The sequence below is a fragment of the Varanus komodoensis genome, unplaced genomic scaffold (genome assembly GCF_004798865.1).
Source record: "Varanus komodoensis strain SLA01 unplaced genomic scaffold, ASM479886v1 scaffold14_1, whole genome shotgun sequence".
Lineage (NCBI taxonomy): Eukaryota > Metazoa > Chordata > Lepidosauria > Squamata > Varanidae > Varanus > Varanus komodoensis.
The window spans coordinates 24,302,576-24,317,429 of record NW_025335438.1 but is presented as its reverse complement, the minus strand read 5'-3'; positions in this window follow the sequence as shown (position 1 = coordinate 24,317,429).

Below are 14,854 nucleotides of genomic sequence, written 5' to 3'. Positions count from 1 at the left end.
TGGGAGCTAAACTTAAAGAGGAATGTTCTATAAGTTAACTATTCCCACCAAGATAAAGGGCCTATTTTGTTGATCCTGCTCTGCGTTTCATCTCAGGGAAATTTTAATCCCTGTCAAGAACTTCTTTTAAAGAACAACCACCAAAAGGTGGAGGGGGGTGGTGGTACTATTAAGTAGCAAAGATCTCTGCTCTCCCTTTCCATTTTTCTTACTGCCACAGCTAATGGAAAGGAAAAGATCAAGGCCCACAACGAAAAACAAGGAGTAGGGAACTGACTGCGTTTATAGGTTACCTTGGCAGCAGCCATTAATTATTTACATGGAGCTCTGGGAGCAGCAGCAGGCGGGTCCGTCTCCCGATTATGTTGCATGTGGCAATTTTGCTGATGTATAGCTTTTCCTGATCCTCCCATTCATTCATATCCCATTAGTGACAGCATGTTCCACCTCTTCTGAAAGGGAGAAAGCCATTCTAGCAAAGGGGATGGTTGTTTGGATCTATGGGGCACGGGGACGGGGATGGGCAGGGATGGTGGTTAGGTGAATAATTTGCATATGGACACACATGCACACACACAGGCACACACACAATTTTGGGGTTCTGGTTCCATTCTCATTCAAAATCCAGATTAATATTGCAGCCTGAGTACAGACTATGGGATCCATACACAAGTGCTGTCATATCAGGGCAGCATAATAAGCAAAAGGTATTCAATCATTCCATTTCTTCCTCAGCATGAGGTTCTGCTGCTGCTTCACGATGCTTAACCTTAAGCTATTAGTGGGCCTCACATTAAGTAAGCCTCCGCACACTACAGTCCACTATGTGCATTGTGTGTTTTAATTTAGATGACTTACCTGGAAGAAAGGTGTAAAAATGCTGAACAAAGATATGTTGGAAAGCCACAATGCCACAGAGTGTGCTGATTTCTTGTGATAAGATATGCTTAAGAGCATATGAAGGTAGATTCTGTTGGAATATGCCTTAGTCAGAGAAACCTCCAATCTGATGCAGTGGTGAATTGTGTTGTGCCGTATCAGTTCAGGTTAGGGTTGTTGTCTCCCAAACTCCATAGGAAAGATTTATGTGCAGCTTTGGTTCCTTTGAAGAGGTTACCTCCCCTTGTCCACAGTAGGACTTGGCCAGCTCCACGATGACACATTCTGTAGGAGATCAGAACAGCTACATTAATATCTCTCTGTGCCCTCAAGTTCACCAGAACACCATTATCAGCAGAGGCCTGGAATTGTAAAGGCTGCGATTGCTCTAAATAGTTCTCTCAGCGAACGCCTCAGAAGACAGCAGCAGACCGACAAGCTGTGAGTAGCAACATCTTTTTTTTTCTCACGGACAAAATATCCTATCAGCCTATATTAGTCTGGTGTGCATGCATGTCTTGCTTCGAAGAAAGCCCTACATGGCATGTCCACTCATCACAATGTGAAAAAACCTTGCCATCGGGGGCAGAGAGTCACAAATTTATTCTCATGCTGGCCTCACATGTTAACTCATCGCCAAACTAAGCTCTTTGCTGAGAGGCTGAGGCTTGAATTCACAGAGGGTGAAAATTGGCTGTACTGGGAAAGCCCCAGAGCCATTTCAGCCATTAAAATGTGGCTGCATGTATCCTAAGTATAGGAGAGGTCGAGGCGCTCTCCGTGAGCCACTGCGACATCCTGCTGGAGGAGGAGGCAGCACAATTGTGTATTCTGTTTCAGACAAGCACCGCGGCAGCAAGAGCAGCTCAAGTTTGTACATGAGACTCATTACAATTCCTCTGTTTAACATGCCAATTGCTTTCTGTATTTACCATGACTTTGTGCCACAAATTAAATTAATGGGGCAAAAATAGAGAGTTCAGCCGAGATGTGCTTAAAAGACAGAAAAGCACATTATTCAGAAAAAGGGACACCACTCTCAGTTAATGCTCCATCAGCCAAAAAAAATTAAAGGGACAAGAAGACTACAGAATAATGAAAAACAACACCAAACAGAGCAGTGGCTTGCGGGTTCTGCTCCTTTTAAAGGATGCTCCTTAATTCAGTGTATTGGAATGATAAAAAGAAATCACCTGAGTTTCCATGGGCTTTTCTTTTGGAAACAGAATCTGCATATTCAGTATGGAAAATGAATTTTGTCAATTATAGGGCGCCAATAATCACCCAGAAAGAGTTGCGTGAAACCTCCCAAAGGCATTTGGCAATATTATTCAAAGCCTTAAATATCAGTCATTGGTGGCTTCTGTAGAGCTACTTCAGGGCTCTTGGTGAAGAAGAGCACACTTTACCAACTTCAGCTGACATGCCAACAGCCATCCTATGTGGGTGATGAAGATCAGGTAAACTCCTGCCTAGATTACTATGTGTTGTACCTGGGGCTGCCTTTAAAGGCAGTATGGAGACTTCAATTGGTACAGGAAGCAGTGGCAAGAATACTAACTGGAGCTCACTGTTATGGTCCCATCAAAGCATGCTGTAGGGGCTCCACTGGCTTTTGGGTTCAATTCAAAGGGCTAGTTTTAACCTATGATGTCTTTCATTGCTTGGGACCACATTAGGTTCCCATATATTTCTGGCCTTGCTCCAAGACCATCATCTGAGGTCTTGCTCTACCTGCCCCTGCATGCAGAGACTCAGTGGGCAGCTTTTCATGAACAGACATTTTCTGTGGCTGCTCCCAAATTGTGAAATGCCCTCCTTACAAGAGTCCACATAAAATGAACTAGGCTGATTTTCTAGAACCAAGTAGACAGCTTTTTATTTTCTCCAGCCTTGCAAAGTTGCAACTACTTCACCTGCTACCTGTTTCAAGACTGTGTTTTAACTTTGCTTTTCTGTGTGCTGTTTTGATATTTTCTATTTTTACAGTGTTACGGTTTCATTTAATTGCTTGTTTTTAAGTGATGTTATTGTTTTTATTACCAATTCTACTGTGCTTACACAATATTCAATACTGTAATCAACAGTATCACTCCACCTGTACAATAACCTGTCACTTACACTACCAGTCTCTAAGACTTGAACCAAGTTTTCCAAGGAGATCTGGAAAGTTTTAGAGGTCTCTTCTGCTAGCACTTCACCAACTGCACATAGCTGGGAACTGCCCTTTGTTTGTATTATGCATATTGCCTCGATCCCTTTAGCTATAGGATAATTCATAAATTAAATAAATTAATGGACCACAATAAGTGCCTAAGAAATCCCTGGAACACACTTTGAAAATCAGTGAGTTACAGAATAGTTTATGCCCAAATTCATTGCATGATTGCCTTATGTCTGTCTCAAAGGCAGAAAAGGGCATAGTTACATGACCCAATGACTCACTTGGAATTGTTTGAGGTAAGTATTTTTAGGTAAACATTGTTATTGTTTTTCCTATGGAAAAGAAAACAGGCTATTCAACCAGGTCATAAGGCAAAGGAAAGTTGCCTTGGTGTTTTTCTCTTTCTGCAAGATTGCAGCGCTTCATGGCACAATCACAGCAGCACTGCAGAAACATTACACTGTGCACTGTGTGTGTATGTACAAGAACGTTGTTCAGCAACACCGCTTCCTGCAAGATGGATTACTACCATGCAAGGCAGATCACTTGCACAGTTCTCGCCATTATTGGTCATACAACCTGTCCTCATGTGTTTGGAAAAGGGAGTCTATTAGTTGACCTTTATTAGTAATTTGTGGTCTTGTCATTATATTTCTTCAGTTGTTGCTTTGGAGGTAAACACCACATGTAAGGAAATGGTCTTTAAAATAAAAGCACATTGAGGATGACAGATGTTTGCATTACACACTTACATGATCTTTGATAAAAGATCTCCTTCACAGGAGACAGATTTGGCCCATGTTCTGCAAGGTTCTAAAAACTGAAGATTACCTGAATGCTTGAGCATCCATATCCCAGCTATCCAGTAAGCTCACAGGTAAAACATACGCATGGGAGAAGACATTTCCATCCAAGTACATTCCTCCTCCCTTTCCATTTCTTATTTTCAGTCCTTCTCAGAAAGAATTCGTTTCAAAAGCTTAATTTATTAGAATAAGTGCATAACTATTCCATTCAATGCAAATGCTTCTCGCCATATTCCACATCACCTATGTCCATATTCCTGAAGCCTGACCATTTATTAACTGCTGAAATGTCCACTAGCCACACTCTACCAGTCAATTCCTTGGAGCTGTTCTGAAACAACCATTGCTAAGAGCTACAAGTCCTTCTAGATATTCCAGGGAAGCAAATGGCACATAGACAAGGCAAGTTATCCTGTAATTTCTTCTACTATACTATAGAAATGGCTTTCTAGGCCTGCTACATCACCCTGAATTGGAATCAAGTAAGATTGGAATAATCAAAGTAATAGTAAGATAGAGAAGTAAGTAGTAAGAGAGAAATCTGGCAAATGCATATAGGAAAGAAATAAAGACAGACAGACAGAACAAACCACCATGGAAGATGTATCAGTATAATCAAAAATACTTAATTCGATAGAAAAGGAAAGCAAATGTAAGGCATTCAGTCAGAATATCTATTGAGAATTCACTGTACTGGAATGATTTGTAATTGTGCCTTTAGAATTTGCTTTAAAAAAGAAAAGAAATTCCACTCATTAGAATTGCTTCCATAAAACCTTACTTATCATTATTCTGAATTTATTAAAATTGTCTTTCCTAAAACTCAGGGTACGTGTTTGTCTATACCTCCTTTAGATTCAAAAATTAGGTATGGCATAGTCACTTTTCCCCAGAGTTCCCATACTTCCATTTTATCCACTAGGTCATCCCTGTTGGTTAGAATCAAGTCAAGAATTACTTAATAAAGATTGTTAGGGACCTTGGCCTTGACCTCCCCTGGAGAACTCCATTGCCAAACTCTGCTGACAAAGTTCACTGCCGTATCAATAGCTCCAGCTCAGTTGAGGCAGTCAGCCTAATCAAAAAGGGAGTGTGTGGGGAGTGAGGGGTAAGGTTCCGGCTGCCTTTTTGCAGGCAGAGAAGTAAGAGAAGTCTAGAGAAGTCTATTCCAGTTGAATTGCAGAGTGCCAACTGATCAGAGGTTTTTGGGGAAACTGTAGAGCTGTTTTAGATGTAGGGTTTGCAGTTGGTAACAATAGTTTGGGTTTTTTTTTTTTTTTTTGCCTTTGCAGTTATTTAGTTTTTATTGTATTCCTTTTGTATTATTTTTACCTTGTACAGCAGCTTGAGAATGTTCTGCCATTAAAAATGTCATTAAATCATGTGAAATAAAATAGCTATTATTATTAATAGTGCTAAGTTAGGCAAAGCCACAGATCTACACAATTCTTTGTCCTGTGGTGTGCCCAGTAAGTATGCTCTAGGTACACCACCAAGGTAAGGCTACCTGCCTAGAAAAGGATAATCCAGTCCTCTTTTTACATGAACTCATTGCACATATTGCCAGAAATGGCTTGTCTCTAACCTGAGGCCAATAGATGCTGGGAAGTAATTAGCTGCAATGCTGCAATAATCCCTGAGTAAATGTAAGGGTAACGCATATTTGTGTTGAAGGTGAAACACTTGTGGTAACAAATGCCGCTTTCTCTGAATAAAAATGTATTTACATGTATCTTGCATCAATCAGGGACTCATTATCAGGGTTGTCTTCAGCTCCCCAAGCCTTGGTCTTTCATGCATGATTTCAGCACATTATATATGTTTCAGTAGATAATTAAGAGAACACCACAAAAATTTCTAATGCACCATACTAAACTCAGACAGGGGTCCATTCCCTCATCTTTGTGATTTTTTGGTCTTTTTCTACATCTAATGTTATAATAAGCACAGCCTGAAATATTAAAAGAACTAATGCCATGCATTTAAATGGATGAGCAAAAAGGACTCTATCCAAAGCTACTACACTTGATCTTAGACAAAAGGCTGAAAGGAGATAGTGAAGACCTTGAAATGATATCACAATAAAGGCACATGATTAGGTTTGTTCACTTAAGCTTCCCAGTGGAATTGCCAAAACAACCACTTTGAAACTGGACATGCACATGGTAGGCATGTCATGAGCGGAGCTGGCTGGAGCTGGGAGTCAGGCTAGATGGCCCAGGAGGGCCCTTCTGACTCACTCTGTTTCTATGTTCTATGTTATCAAGAGAGAACCCAGACATGCTCCTTTGGGAGGGTGGGCTGTGAACAGGTTCGAATCCAAAAGACAAACCAGGAACATTTTGTGCCTTCTGAAGCAATTTCAGTCAGTCATTCCACCAGCAGGCAATTTACACTGAAGAAGAAGAGGAGGAGGAGGAAGAGGAGGAAGAAGATGATGAAGAAGAAGAAGATAGCAAAGAATAAGAGGAAGAGGAAGCAGCAGCAGCAATAAAGGAGCAGCAATAATGCAAAATGTGAACATCTGGATCAAGGCTAGAATTTTCAAAATGAAATGTTACTGGTTTATAACAGAAGTCAGAGATGGAAATATTTTTAGGGCCCATCATTTGCCTACATTCCCAAGTAGGTCCATTTTCTTTGGCTGTTCCTACACTTCTAAGTGCCACTTTGCCCTTTATCCTATTTAAACGATTCAAGCAGTGGGGTGTTCTGCTGTGCATCCTCGGAAGCTATTCCCCGTTCTAATAGATCTCAGTATTAGGGAAAAAATTCTGATTTTCAGTCCAGATTTTTCTTTGCTCAGTTTCATCCTATTATTCTTCAATGTGCCCAGTGGAGACTGGTGAAAACAGAAAGTGAATAGACAAACCAGACACATTTTGTGCCCTCTGAAGCAATTTACAGCAGCAGGCAAAACAGTGGAGTCAATTTAAAGCATTCAGTAAGCCAGAGAAGAGATCTTAGGGCATGCCCTTTTAGACAAAGAGCCTGATGGAAAAACTGAAATGCCTAAATGGAGGGAGGGGGTTCCATAACTTGTAACTGTTTTGCTAATTGCTGATTACTTTATACCTCAGTGATTGGACACAAAATACTTCACAGCCTCTTTTGTTAAGGATGCTATAAATGAGGCACAGATAAGGCTACATTCCTGTATCCTATTCCCTGGGAGAAAGTCCCATTGACTTTAATTTGTCTTGCTTCTGAGCAGACATATGTAAAGTTGCATTGTTAATTGTACTTTTTTAAAATTATAAGGCTACATCTACGGACAGAATCCAACAGGACATCTATGACCCTGTTAATACTCTTAGGACTAGCTGTCAAAACTCTGGGTCCCTATTCCTGTCTGAAAACACACACTGTCCTGTCGAAAACTTCTTTTATAGGGACTAGCTGTATGAAAGGCTCAGTACCCTCAGGATAGCCAGAGCAAAAAAGCCAAAGGTAAGGATCTTGATCTTGCTAGATAATTGGAAGCCAGAAGCCCTGTGCACATCACCCTGAGTCCTCCTAGTGGATACAGGTATACCTTCTTCCCAGCAGTGCTTTATCAGACTGGGTTTATCAAGGGAGAAAAGCCCTCATCTGAGTTTCACATCTTTTCATTTATGCATATCTACGTATAATACAATTTCTACAAAAGTTCATGTAAATATAATACAGCATAATAGAGGATCCTGGCTGTGTTTGGGATTTGCACTATGGGGACAGATGTGTATAGTCAATATGAAGATTATGAAATCTGTTTGAGAACAGTTGCAGCTGTGTCTGGTTTATGGGGCAGATTGGAAAACAAGGGCTCTGTACCACCCTGCCCCCCCCCGCCCCCAGTAACAAAGGTGTTTTGCCTTCTAAACCTTTATTTTTGTACATTCATTTTCTGTATGGAGATGATGCATTACAGATCTCATTAATTTCATTGATCTCATATTGCCTAATTGTGCACACTATTCTTAGACATATCTACCTTTTATAAGTCAAAGTTATACGTAATCTTAAATGCTCTGCAAAAAAATACAGGCCAGTGATTTCAATGAGCCTACTATCTATTGAGGCATACTTTGCTTACAGTCCTAGCCTTACACAGTTAATCTAGTATCTGGTGTCTCTTGCATTACTGAGTTTCTTTTTTCCATTTTTAATCACAGATGCTCTAGACTGGAATGGTACCATGAAATACTCATAGACAACTACTATTTCTTATTCTGACATATTTGGAATGTTTGTTGACATTAGCAAAGATATAAACTGTGAGATATCTGTCTCAAACACACATTCAGTACACTGCCCACCAAATTATCCCAGTTGAGGTGAAGAGAATACTGAGTTGAGGAAGATATTTTTTCAGGATTTTTTCTCTATTTTGAATTACAAGGTACAGTATTAGAAGCTAGGGCAGTAGGCAAGAGCAGATGTGATTGAGCACCTGTGGGAAATCCACTTCCAGGCAGAAGGCCATGGATATGAGCATCTGGAGCTTCTCCTCCTTTTGGTCAAACACAGGAATCTCTTTCTCTGGTGGAGATGGCAGTAATAGGGAGGGAAGAGCAGCAGACTCTTCTGCCTATTTGCTCGCTGAAAGGTGAAAAAGTAGGTGGAGGGCAATAGAAGTTGGTGGAACTGAGGGAGTGGGGCCACTGAGGCTGTCTTCTGCAAAACCTTCAAAACTTGGAGCCAGCCCACCTAGAAGTTGCATTTCTGTATGAATAGAATAAATTCCTTGTGCATCATCATGCATATGAGGTTGGTGATAGGACTGCAAATTCCTTCTTATGATAGAGACCTCTCCTCATTCATAGAGCAGTCCTCTAGATTATCCTCCCAACACCACCCAGTATCCAAGCTTTAAATTGTGTGGCTGCAGTACAAAGAGAGATAGCGGAAAACCTCACTTGCAGGCATACAGCCCTTTGCATTGCAGCCTGTAGGCATATTATCCAGATAAATAATCTTCTATGGTAGGCAGAATGCCTCCAATTCAAATCTCACCTTAGCCATATGTTTTCAAGGTGGACTTAGGCAGACCATTATATCTCATCCTCAGCACATTCCCTACATCTGTAAGAGAGTGCATAGAAAGTAATGTCACCTATGCGGAGATAATGCATAATGAGCATTTTGAAAGATGTGCACTAATTTGAAGCATTATTGCCTGCAAGAGGTGCAATGGATTCGCCGAAACAAATATTTTCTTAATACTATCCTGTGTATATTTGCGGGCAAATATTTTTCGCCCTGTTTGCAAACAACATCACTATTCATGTTTTTGTTTTTGTTTTTTTGCTTCATTTTTACACTAGAACCAAATACAGATAGTGATCACTACCCACCCACCACCTACGCTAGAGTCCCAGTCTGGATGTGGATCCCTGTCCCTCCTCAAGAGTAAAAATGAGTGAAGAGACATGGTTACAAAAACTGATTTAAAATATTGTCTGCTTTGACTTGGAAATAACACAAACCCCTCTGGGCTTTTATTTGATTCTGACATTTTATAGAGTATAAATGGTTAATCTTTATCCTGAAGTAAAAAGATATTCCTTCGTTACCACACTGTAGGAAATCTTTCAGCTTGATGATGATGAGATGTTGGGATGAAAGTGTGGTAGAAGTTGCCATGCACAAGCATTTCAAACCCCAGCACATGTGCTACAAGGCACTTAGCTGGGTCAGAGTCATACACACACAGCTCTGCCAGTAGCTTATCTGTCCAGGAAAAGAATTTTTCTCAGACATGGCAATGTTTATGAATAATGTTCTTGGGTGGGATGATGGAAAGCTAGTGAGATGTGATGCTTACAGCACTGGCAGAAGGCAACTGTTTCTGTAGCCTCTTAAACAACTTTTTCTTCTATAAAATATGAAATATATTAACCTAAGAACAGTGAAGAAGGAGATTGATCTCACACAGATGCAAGGATCAAGTTTTTCAAGGAGATGAGAAGAATTATATTCAGGGACCTGAGCAAACAGTTAAAATTGCACAAGCAAGAATAGTTGACTCTACAAAGCTGGAATTTTCTGATGGATTGGGAAAAGCTTATTTTGTATTTAATTTTTTTATGATTATTGGAAATTATGAGAGAATTTTCTCATTATGAGATGGGATATAAATGCTGCACACAAATAGTAATAAATTAAGACTGGTATCATGAACAGCACCGTGTAGTTTGACTCATTCTCATCCAATATCAGCCCTAGGCAATGGCATGTTTTAAACAGAAAAGATACTAACTTTTTAGACATACTGTATTTGAGTACAATATTTAAGGAAATTTGAGTCAAATGTAACAGTGTAAAGATTGGCACTGAGATTCTTACACAGATCGAATATTTTTTTCATTCTTCTTTCTTTCCCTGATAGAATTCATACTAGAGGTGCACTCCTGCACATGCTTGGTCAGAAAATATGGTCCCTGGTGATTACAAGCAGGGGCATACTGGGAGCTGTAGACCATTTTTCTGTCTAAACTTAAATAAGATTGTTCCCTAATGAATACTTATTTAGTCTTATGTTTAAAATAATTTATTATGTTGAATTTGACCCATATACCTGTCTTCCCTTATAGTCCAATCCAAGGCATATTTACATGAGGTGAGTTTTACTGTGTTCAGAGAGACTTTCTCCCTAGTAAGTAAGCTTAAGAGTGCAATTTTATTTTCTACTTCCTATCGTGGAAAAGCTGCAACCTCTCTAATGAAAGGGCACAGCAAGGCTTACAGTATTTTCAGTATTCACCTATCTGCCAAAAATTAAGCAGTAATTTAGCTACATTTCTTTTCCTTTCAAGAAATTCCCATAGCAGGAGAATTCACAGCTTGCCTAGCTTTTGATCAATCAATCCATCAATGCATTGGCTATGCTTCTAATACAAGGGTTTAGCTGTTGGAAAAACTCGAGATGTTACAGAACAAAGTAACTAAATCTATGTTACGGGTGTGATCTGAGAATTCCCAGTCAGTCAATCTTTAATCTGCAAGACTGGCAGTGATCACAGAATTAGTATTTTTAAAGGATCATTCATCGTCACTGAGATTTGAGGTGCATCTAGTAATTGCCAAGTGACCCAAGGTTTTGCTTTTTCTCAAACCACTTTCTAACATTGGCACTATCATATGTGCTGCTTAGAAACACAAGGCAAAGATGCTCTTTCCTTCATAGCCATGTATAGATCATTTTCTCTCTCTCTCAGCTTAATTCATGTGTTTTTCTCCCTTACCTCATTTCCTTTATTGACAGCAAACACCTGAAGGAGCCACTCTGGTTCAAAATAATGTTGGTGCTTTCCCTGATAGTGCATGCAAGGTTATTTCAATAGTACTTCTCATTTGATCAAGTGTGATCCATTCCCTGTGTTAAAAAAATTTCCCATCAACATTAGTTGACTCAGACTGTGATTGTACAAACACTATTACTTGTGCTGGCTTTGGACAGTCAGGACTCTGGAGTGTGGGGACTGAGGAAGCTCAGCTAAGCAGATAGTCAAGGTGGAGTCACAGAGCCTTGGATAGCTGCAAACAAAAATTTGCTCTGCTGAGGCCTTTGCATTTCTCTTGGACCAGACGACGGTCTCCGGCCCTATCACTTCTTGAAGCATGGAGAGCCTGGAATGCAGGGGTGACTGGTGAGCCCTTGGCAGTGGGGCTCCTCATGCCTTGAAGTTTTTATTCTTAGCTTTATAGGAGCTATCCAAAGAGCTCCTCAGAGGTGGAGGCAGAGTTCTGTTTTTAAAAGCTCAAAAGAAAAAGCGGAGGAACTCCACGGACATAGGAGTGAGCAGCCTTCCCTGCTTAAAGGAGTGGTTCCCCAGGGTGAAACTTAGAATCCATAATCTCTCATTCAGCTGTGGGTACACCTTGCACTGCTGGGCTTCTTGAACCCACTGGCCTGCGTCACAGGTTCAGAACCTTGTCACTTCCACTGTCACAAGCAAGCCACTCAGCCCATAAGCGGGGATGGCCACTTGCAACAGAGCTGTGGTTCCGAAACTGTGGTCAGGGGGTTCATGGAGAGGTTGTGGGGCAGTCAAGACCAGCCCTCCTTAACCTGGTACCCTCCAGATGTGTTCAGCTACAACTTTCAGCATCCATTCCCTGAGTTAATAGTCAGTAAGGCCATGAAAGACTACTATCTCTTTCTCTCTCTCTTTCCACATAGTGGGAAATCTGTAGCTGAGAAGCAACTCAGTGCAAGAGATGTGCTGTGGCAGGAAAATCCATCAGATTTACTCCTTCTCTATCAGAACTTCAGCAGAGAGAGAGAAAAGGAAGCATTCCAGGAGCAGGTTGCGAAGGCTTTGGTGCACAGCCCTGAATTAGGGTAGCAGGGACAATGATAGTCCTGGAACTAGTACGGCTAATTTCCCTCCCATTGAGGAAGGATTTTTTGGGGGGTGGGGGGTGGGGAGGAAAGCAGAAGAGGAAGAAGAAGGAGAAAATAACCAACAAATTAAAAAAATAAACACAGTACTTCATAACTTCTGGCCTACTTATGCCACTTCTTTTCCCTTCCCTGCCCCACTGGATTGCGGTGTAAACAGACATGACACTTGACAGACAAAAGTGCTTAGCCAGCAGAAAGGAAATCTTTCCACATAAACTGTTAGTGGTATAAAAGTTCTTCACTCATTTGTAACTTTCAGCAATATCCAACACTGCCAAAATCAGAAAATGTTTTGCAAAACATTTAGTGACATATATATAACTTATCCCAAATTCTTCAAGAACTACCATAATGAAATTTCTTAAAGCAGAAAACATAATCTGCATAAAAGTCTGAAAGTTTTTTCTTTACATCTTTAAATAACACAAACTGTCCATAAAGTAGCTTATATAAATGCTAAAGCTCTAAGATGCTCCAATAGCTAAAAGAAGCATCTTAGAGTGCTTATGGGAATAAAATATTTCTCCAGTTTCCTAAAAGGAAGCAAGGTGGAACTCTGGAAGACAACAACTGGAAATTTTCACATATACTAAACAAACAATCATAAGAACTGACAGCTGTGTTTGTATAAACTAATTACAGTTAAAAATAAACAAAACAATGCTAAGACATTTAATAAAGCTTCTTCATTTTTAAACCTGCAGCAATTAAATGAGAAAAATAGTGTGAAAAACTTACATGCTTGAGGCATTGCAAATGAATTAAACAACCTGAGTTCATTACGGAAAAGGCCTCGACTTTGGTAGGCTGGCCTACAAACAGGTCATCCATGACTGTTCTTAATACCCAGATAGGCTTGGTACAGGTGTAAGCCACTCTTCATGTATCTGGTCCCAAACTTAAGAGCAGGAAGAAGATGATTTATCTTAATTCAGTTTAATTTGCTTTTAGGATTAACTTTTCTAAAATTATAGCAACCATCTCCTGCCCCCAGACCTTCTAAAAACATCTTCTCAGACTGTTTAATCTGATGCTTTCCTAAATCTTTAATTCCAAGCAACTGCAGAGGCTGATGGGCTATTGAGTAGAAGCAACCAGGGAATAAAGACACCCACTTGGTGCAACAGTGTGAATGGTAAAGGAGGACAAAGAGACTGTTCTAAACAGTGTCTTCGCCTCCTCTTTTTGCAGTCTGAGCGACAGTTTCTGCTATCACACCAGCACTTTGAATTGGGTTGGTAACTCACCAGCAAGCAGCACAATGGTTATAGAATTGGGTTCACTGGTTCTGACTGAATGGCTGTAAACAAGCTCCTACAGCTGTGCACTGCACAAGCTGCAGTATCTGAACCATCTTCAAAGGACCCCCAAGTAGACCTTATCATAGTGATCTAACCTGGATATTACTAGTACATAACTAACTGAAGGGAGTCTGATCTCTAGATATGATTGCCACTGGTAGACCAGCCTGAACTCAAAAGGACATTCCTGGCCACAAGTCCCACATGTGTTTTCACTGACAGCACCAGGTCTAGGAGGGCCCCAAATTATCCTTTAACTTGGTTCTTTATGGGAAGTGCAGCCTTTCCATATCATTCCTACTCAACCATCCAGATTGATTGCCTTTGCCACCCATAACACTATGCCTGGATTAAATGCCTGTTTGTTTGCCCTTGTCTAGCCCATCACTCACAATCCAGGTACAGTGCTGCTTTAAATTAATACTTTTGTTTATATTCAACAACTCATTGTTGAGTTCTGTTTTTATTGATTGCTTTTTGAATATGTATTTATTTAGCCTTTATTGTGTTTCTTGTGTAGCGTTTTTAAGTCTTAAGAAATGTGCTGCCTTGAGATGGTTCCACCCTCAAAGGCATCCTAAAAGTAATTTTAAATAATAAATAACATGTGAAATGCCTTCAAAGTCTTTATAGTTACAGATAATTCCCTTCCCTCCACTCTGAGCCAAATTCCCACAGCTTACCTCAGAAAGCAGGAGTAGCTCTGAAGAGGAAAGGTGTTCCCTGATAAGTTGGTCCTAGGATAGGAAGGGCCTCAGAAAAGACAAAAAACAGCATTTCACATTAGGGATGGGGAAAATTCATTCTTCACCTTCCGTTGTGGAAAAGGAAGGAATATGGAAACCACCTTAGGGAGATTCTTCATTCTTGCTGTATTAAGATTAGGAGCACTCCAGCTTTGGCTCAGGCTGAAACAAGACAGAAATTAGAGTAGCTAAGGGCCAAAATAAATATTATGTTAAATCTGTCCTTTGCAGCTTTGTCTTTTGTTCATAATAATGGCTGAAAAAATGTTAAATTACTTCAGCTGGCTTGAGAAAACTCTGGCATTCTGTGTAATTCAGGCAGATTCAAAGTGGCAGTAAGCCACCACAAACCAGTAGGTTTATAGACCTAAAGGCTCCTCCCTATTACACTTCCTAAATTCATTATACTTTTCCCTATTATACTCCTTTTCTAAAAGACCCTCTTTTAGAAAGGGGTCTGCTTTCTGTTCTCTTTGCTTGTGATCCGCCTAATACTGAAATGATTATCACAATATGCTGCCAACACAATCTGTCTTCCTCTGCAGTGTATAACTTCATGAAACACCAAA